The sequence below is a fragment of the Podarcis vaucheri genome, assembly GCF_965113315.1.
Source record: "Podarcis vaucheri genome assembly, chromosome: 7".
Classification (NCBI taxonomy): domain Eukaryota; kingdom Metazoa; phylum Chordata; class Lepidosauria; order Squamata; family Lacertidae; genus Podarcis; species Podarcis vaucheri.
Window position 1 is genome coordinate 3,475,273 of NC_138765.1, and position 8,041 is coordinate 3,483,313.

Genomic DNA, 8,041 nt, shown 5'->3' on the forward strand with positions numbered 1-8,041 from the left:
GAAAGTCAAATCTCTCACTGTCTCCATTTCTTCCCCTTCCATTTGTCAGCAGGTGATGGGCCCAGTGGCCATGGCCAAAGATGACACAGTTGCTTCTGCAGCGCTGGATCCCTTCGTACACCAATCTAGGCAGCTACTCCCAGGTCCATATGGAGCAGTTGCAGGAACAGGGAAACCACCAGCCCTCCAACAGTTTATGCACCTTCCCCCAACAATATGCATGTATGCAGCTGGAGACTGAGCCAACATGGAAACGTCCTTTGCTCCTCCCTTTTCAGTCCGCTCCTGGTTCTGGGAGACAACGGTGCAAGAGAGGGTGAGGATGTTCCTGGAACTTCATTTGCCTGGCTTGCCTCTTCCTCTTCTGACCCATCTTGGGCTCCACCCTCCAGCTCTGAGGCTTCCCCTGCCCCTGATTCTTGCCTCCTGGCTAGTACAGGTCCATCTCTCCCCCCACCATTGCCCCCGTCTCCCGAGTCAGACTCCAGCCCTTCCTTCCCCCAGTGCACACTTGTCTGCCTCCTGCCAGTCCCTGACATAATAATAATAATAATAATAATAATAATAATAATAATAATAATAATATTTATACCCCGCCCATCTGGCCAGGCTTCCCCAGCCACTCTGGGCAGCTTCCAAAAAAATATTAAAATACGGTAATACACCAAACATTAAAAGCTTCCCTAAACAGGGCTGCCTTCAGGTGTCTTCTAAAAGTCCGGTAGTTGTTTATCTCTTTGGCATCTGCTGGGAGAGTGTTCCACAGGGCGGGTGCCACCACCGAGAAGGCCCTCTGCCTGGTTCCTTGTAACTTGGCTTCTCACAGCGAGGGAACCGCCAGAAGGCCCTCGGCACTGGACCTCAGTGTCCGGGCAGAATGATGGGGGTGGAGACGCTGCTTCAGGTCTACTGGGCCTTTGAGGCCGTTTAGGGCTTTAAAGGTCAGCACCAACACTTTGAATTGTGTTCGGAAACGTACTGAGAGCCAATGTAGGTCTTACAAGACCGGTGTTATATGGTCTCGGCGGCCGCCCCCAGTCACCAGTCTAGCTGCCGCATTCTGAATTAGTTGTAGTTTCCGGGTCACCTTCAAAGGTAGCCCCACGTAGAGTGCATTGCAGTAGTCCAAACGGGAGATAACCAGAGCGTGGACTAGATGGGTCTTGGGCCTCATCTAGGAGCCAGGCTGCTTTTAGATTCCTATAGAACCTCCAGCTCCAGCAGCAGTCTATCTGGAATTCTCGGTCCTTCGGGGCATTTGGCCGCTGTGACGATGCAAGACTAGAATGGGCCTTTGGCCTGACCCAGCAACCAGCCTCCCCTTGTGTTCTTATGACAGACAGTGATCCGAGCTGAACCAGGAAGATGATCAACATCACCGTCACGGCAAAGGAGGCTCGCTCCACCTTCTGAGCCTCGCCTTCTCCTGCACTTCCTGATTGACTGGCCCACGGTTTTTGTCTTTTTCTTTGGTGTGCCTCCTCTGTGAGGTTTGCCAAGCGGCGGGGAGGGCCAAACCAGTTCAGGCTAGCTGGAACCGGTGCGGGCCGGAGCTCGCAGAGCCGCAACGGAAGGTGGCGCCTCCGTCCCGGGGGAATCCCCGCTGGCCTCCTTAGAAAGGCACCCTCGCCCAAGAGGCGGCTTGGAACGTCATGGAGATGGCTGGGAGGGATGCAGCAGGTCATTCAAGTCCACCCCTTCTCCAGAGACAGAGGCGTCTCCTTTGACAGGCAGGTGCCGCCTCTTCCAGGAAGAGGAGAGGAAAGTGGTGGGGAAAGCCCTGCCTGGGACAGAGGAAGTCATCTTCTGGCCTCTCGAACCGTTCATGGGGTTGGCAAATCCTCTTAAACGGCTGCCAGCAGTGGTGGGGTTGGGCGATGCCCCACGTCCGGACGTGATGGTTCTGATCGCCTACCCTGGGCAGATGAGAGGCTGCTGGATTCAAACAGTGGCCCGTCTGGTCACCCCCAAGAAACTAGGGATCCAGGTAGACTGGCCCTGGCTCTGGAGGTTCCATAAAGGACACCGTTTGACTGGGCTAAGGGCCCATTTAGCCTTGCATCCCGTTCTCACAAGAACATACCGTACTTTTCCATGTATAAGACGCCACCATGTAGACACGCCCCCTATTTTTGGGACTCAGATTTATGAAAATTTGGGGGAGATGGCGCAGAGTGGTTGAGCTGTTTTGGGGGGATTACCCAGGGTCCTTGAGCTTCTTTTAGGGGGGATTGCCAGAAATCGCTCACCCGCACGCATCCAAAAATCCGCCTCTCGTCTGTCTCCTCGCCGGCAGAAGCTACCAATCGCCCGCCCAATTACAGCAGCATAATTTTAAAAAAACAAAACCATAGCCTTATACATGGAAAAGTATGATAACAAGAGCATGGCTGCTGGAACAGGCCAAATTCCAGCATTCTGCTTTCACGACGGCCAAATATCCATCAGAACCTAGGAATCTCGATAGACTGCCTCTGGACTTGGAGGTTCCACGAAAAAACCTCCTGTTGGCATTGCAGAACAGTTAATGGCGTGTGGATGGCCCAGTATAAACTCACCAGCCATGCGTTATTAGTTGGCCAATGGCACACTGCAGAACCTTGGAGTTACGCTTGATAATCGGATACCGATCCTATTCTTTTCTGGGACTTTGTTACATCAACCCGCCTGCAACCGCATTCACCCTGCGTTCCTATTTTACAGCTTTCTTCCTCTATCTTTCGACTTCCACCTGCTGTTATCGTCGTTCTCGCCGTCTGATATACAGCGGTACTTTGGTTTTCGAATGTAATCCATTCCGGAACACCGTTCGAGTTTCGAAACATTCAAAAACCGAGGCGCCAAGGGCAGAAGCCGTTCGGTGCATTTGAAAACGGAAGCATCTACAGCAGCCTTCCTCAACCTGTGGGTCCCCGGATGTTGTTGAACCTAAAAACCCATCACCCCTAGCTAGCAAGGCCAGAGCTCAGGGATGATGGGAGTTGTAGTCCAACAACATCTGGGGACCCACAGGCTGAGAACCACTGATCTACGGCGTTCGAGTTCTGAAACGTTCGTCAACGGAGGCGTTTGAAAACCGAGGTACCACGCTGTACATTGTAGAACCAAGCGGTGATTCGAAAGCTTCACAAAATAATAATTATGACGGCCACATGTTGCAAGACCCACTGGGTCTGGGAGGACATGGCCTCTGGCACGTCGGTTCCCCAGAATCTCTCTTGCTCGCAGCTGACAGATCATAGAATCATAGAATCCTAGAGTTGGAAGAGACCACAAGGGCCATCGAGTCCAACCCCCTGCCAAGCAGGAAACACCATCAGAGCACTCCTGACATATGGTGTTCAAGCCTCTGCTTAAAGACCTCCAAAGGAGGAGACTCCACCACACTCCTTGGCAGCAAATTCCACTGTCGAACAGCTCTTACTGTCAGGAAGTTCTTCCTAATGTTTAGGTGGAATCTTCTTTCTTGTAGTTTGGATCCATTGCTCCGTGTCCGCTTCTCCGGAGCAGCAGAAAACAACCTTTCTCCCTCCTCTATGTGACATCCTTTTATATATTTGAACATGGCTATCATCTCACCCCTTAACCTCCTCTTCTCCAGGCTAAACATGCCCAGCTCCCTTAGCCGTTCCTCATAAGGCATCGTTTCCAGGCCTTTGACCATTTTGGTTGCCCTCCTCTGGACACGTTCCAGTTTGTCGCCACCAAAGGCACATTGGGCTTGTGCTAAGCAGCCTGTGATACAGATTTGAGCAAGTCCCACCGGAGTGAGTCAGCTGCTTCTGCTGGGCTAAATAACCTCTTTCCCCCATCTAGAGAACCACCAGAATGTTGTCACTGTCTGTCGGGTGTGTAAATTCTCCATATTTCCTGGATGTCACACATACGTAGAGTTTTATAGCCACAGGCCGCGCTTCCCATGACACCAGAATGAGTCCCTGTTCCCCAGAAAAGTGGATCCCGCAAACTCCCTCTGTCCGTTATCTGTGGGCCTGCAACCATTTCGCAGGCTGGAGGGGACAGGCTTCTTAAGGTTAGAAGAAACAGAATTGAAAGGGACTCAAGGTCATCTTGCCCAATGCATGAATCTCTTGCTCAATGTGAGGTTCGAACCCACAACCCTATTGGTTAATAATAATAATAATAATAATAATAATAATAATAATTTATTATTTATACCCCGCCCATGTGGCTGATTTTCCCCAGCCACTCTGGGCAGCTCCCAATCGCGTGTTAAAAACAATACAGCATTAAATCTTAAAAACTTCCCTAAACAGGGCTGCCTTCAGATGTCTTTTAAAGATAAGATAGCTGCTTATTTCCTTCACATCTGATGGGAGGGTGCTCCACAGGGTGGGCATGATTACAGAGAAAGCCCTCTGTCTGGTTCCCTGTAACCTCACTTCTCGCAGTGAGGGAACCGCCAGAAGGACCTCAGTGCTGGACCTCAGTGTCCAGGCAGAACAATGGGGGTGGAGACGCTCCTTCAGGTATACTGGCCCGAGGCCGTTTAGGGCTTTAAAGGTCAGCACCAACACTTTGAATTGTGCTCGGAAATGTACTGGGAGCCAATGTAGGTCTTTCAAGACTGGTGTTATGTGGTCTTGGTGGCCGCTCCCAGTCACCAGTCTAGCTGCCGCATTCTGGATTAGTTGTGGTTTCCGGGTTACCTTCAAAGGTAGCCCCACGTAGAGTGCATTGCAGTAGTCTAAGCGGGAGACAACCAGAGCATGCACCACTCTGGCCGGACAGTTTGCGGGCAGGGAGGGTCTCATTCTGCGTATCAGGTGGAGCTGGTAGACAGCTGCCCGGGACACAGAATTAACCTGCGCCTCCATAGCTGGCTTTAGAATGGTCGTAGATCAGGCACAGGCAAACTCGGCCCTCCAGATGTTTTGGGACTACAATTCCCATCATCCCTGACCACTGGTCCTGTAAGCTAGGGGTGATGGGAGCTGTAGTCCCAAAACATCTGGAGGGCTGAGTTTGCCTGTGCCTGATCTACGATTAATACAGACCTTAATAAAGGACCGGGCCTCCATACTGAGAGTAAATATGCCTCTGAATCCCGGTTATGGGATGCATCTACCAAAAATGAAACCACGTAAGAAGAGCCTTGAATCCGGATCAGACCAAAACGGACCTGGGAGAGCTGGGTTCGAATCCCCACTCAGCCATGAAGCTGACCTTGGGCTAGTTGCCATCTCTCAGCCTCACCTGCCCCATAGGGTTGCTGTGAGGGTGAAATGGGAAGCAGAAGAATCATGTACGCCACATCTTGAGCTCCCTAGAGGATAAATGGGGTCTATAGATGTAATAAATAAATAAGTAGAATAAAAATAAATGCACCAGATTCCCCCAATGGGAAGTCTGCAAGTCTGATGGCCTGGGACTTGGGCTCAGAGGAGACTCAGTTTGCACCGGATCCTTTGCCTCAGGCATCACCTGAACCAAGTCTGGGGCCTGATCCTGAAGAGTCCCAGTCTGCACAGGTTCCCCTGCAACAAACCCCAGCTGGGCCGAGTCTGGGGCCTGATCCTGCCCTGGCTCCAGATGCGGGGATTCCCTCGTTGCCTCCAGCTGGGCCATCACTTACAGCTGCTCCACTACCAGTTGGGTCAGGGGAGGCTGAGGCGGCCTCTGGGTCTAGTCACCCACTGACGTCTCCCGAGCTGCAGAGACTGAGGTCTGAGAGAAGGAGAGACCTGAGTACTCGCAGGAGGAGTGCTCACCTTCGGGCGGAACAGGGAGGTGAGTCGCTGGGGGATCAGGACCGGCCGTTACTCCGACAAAGATAAAAGGCTGTCGGACCCCACCCCAGGTTGCGGGAGCAACATTGCTGTATGCTAGACCTTGCCTGAGATCCAGTGCCTGTCCTTGCCTGGTTTCCTGCCTCGTGTCCTGCCTTGGCCCTGTCGGACTGACTCCTCGCAGAACCTATGGATTCGGGACCGGACCTGGACTGCGTTACCCGGGTTACCCCCGAGCCCAGCACAGCAAGACTGCTCTCCTCTCTTGCTGTTTGCAGCAATGGGCATTTAGGGGTATTTACTGCCTCTGACGAGACGTGGGTGGCGCTGTGGGTTAAACCGCAGAGCCTAGGACTTGCCGATCAGAAGGTTGGTGGTTCGAATCCCCGCAATGGAGTGAGCTCCCGTTGCTCAGTCCCTGCTCCTGCCAACCTAGCAGTTCGAAAGCACGTCAAAGTGCAAGTAGATAAATAGGTACCGCTCCGGCGGGAAGGTAAAAGGCGTTTCCGTGCGCTGCTCTGGTTCGCCAGAAGCGGCTTTGTCCTGCTGGCCACATGACCCAGAAGCTGTACGCCGGCTCCCTCGGCCAGTAAAGCAAGATGAGTGCCACAACCCCAGAGTCGGTCACGACTGGACCTAATGGTCAGGGATCCCTTTACTGCCTCTGTCTTTGAAGGAAAGACTTAACCATTGTGGCTAGTAGCCCCGGGCAGACCTCTCTCTCTCTCTCTCTCTCTCTCTCTCTCTCTCTCTCTCCATGAGTTTGTCCTACGCCGCCTTAAAGCCATCCCAGTCAGTGGCAATCACTATATCCCAGGACAGGGAGTTCCCCAGTTTGTCTACCTGTCAGGTGAAGAGGATTTGCATGGGATTTTCATGGGCTATGGTAATTTAGATGCAGAGGTGCCAATTTAGAAACAATGACTACTATGTAAACAGAAATCTAGTTGGTGGTGATGAGGTGACCTGTCTGTCTGTCTGTCCAGTCTTCTGCCCAGGGGCTGACTATGGATGGGAAACACTTGGCTTACGAGTAGTACATGTGAAAAGGGTCTGGGGTGTGTATGTATTAGTAGGCCACAAGCTTAGCATGAGCCAACAGTGTGATGCAGCGGCAAAAAAGGCTGATGCTATTCTCGGCCGCATCCACAGCTGTGTCCAGATCAAGGGAAGTAATCCTCTGGCTCTCTTCTGCCTTGGTCAGTATTCATACTGGGAATACTGTGTCCAGTTCTGGGCATCCAGATTCAAGAAGGAGGTTGACAACCTGGAAGGTGTGCAGGATGATCGAGGGTCTGGAAAGCAAGCCTTGTGAGGAATGGTTGAGGGAGCTGGGTCTGTTTAGCCTGGAGAAGAGGAGACTGGGAGGCGATAGGATAGACATCTTCAAACATCTGAAGGGCTGCCACATGGAAAAGGTAACGAGCTTTTCTCCTGTTTAGATATATAATAAATGTTCATAAATGTACCAACCAAGCACATACATAGATCAGCACTGACTGACCTGAAACCATTTTTGCTTCCCAAACTGACCAAATGTTTTGTCTGCAAGGTCGAAGGAAAATGGAAAATGTCTTTTCCTTCACAAATCCTGTCTTAAGGGTATATCTGTCTGTGTTTGAATAGGGTGTGAGCCTGTGACCTGGCCCAGGAACTAAGTATTTGTCATTACAAAAGACGGGCCAGGCTCCCCAGGGTATCCAATCAAGTAAGCATTAACAGGTGACCTGGCAAACGAGATAAACAACGCACTCAAATTTCTGCTGTAGACCACCTTTTCTGTGATGTAGGGATGACGTATCTGGGGGTGGTCTTGAGCTACACCCCTTCTGTGATGTATATTTGATGTTTCTGGGGGTGCTCCTGGACTCCAGGGTGGACAATTTAAAATGTCTATATAAGGGCGGGCACACCTTTGTTCGGGGTCCTCCTCCTTTCCTGCGTGTGAGGGGAGCACCCTGTTGCAACAGATCAATAAAGATCAGGCTTACGAGCTGCTTTGCTTCTCAATATTCTCTGCTTGGCCTCTGTTATTTTCTCCTACCAATAGGGAACCTATGTAAGGACTCTATATGGGCTCTTGGATACCCCATAAGGGGGAAAAAGGGCAGATTTTGTTTACAACAATGGGCAGTGATGATGGACACCCATTGGGTGGCTTTCAAAGACTTTCAGACAGGTTGATGGAGGAGCAGAGGGCTATTGATGGCTACTAGCCATCCACTGGAGGCAGGAGGTATACTTGGGAATCCCAGCTTGACGCAAACTGCAGGAGGCAGAGAAGCTGCAGA

The 8,041-nt window shown here is 51.5% G+C and overlaps 1 long non-coding RNA gene across 2 annotated transcripts in view; it reads left to right on the plus strand.

Annotated features, from left to right (window-relative positions):
- The window catches only part of LOC309537053, a 219,790-nt gene extending 212,030 nt beyond the window's left edge, over nt 1–7,760 (plus strand). For both annotated transcript variants that reach the window (XR_014221795.1, XR_014221796.1), the window contains exon 2: nt 7,541–7,760. This is a non-coding gene — a long non-coding RNA (uncharacterized lncRNA). The remainder of the gene's footprint in view (nt 1–7,540) is intronic.
- Nucleotides 7,761–8,041: the final 281 nt, after the last annotated feature.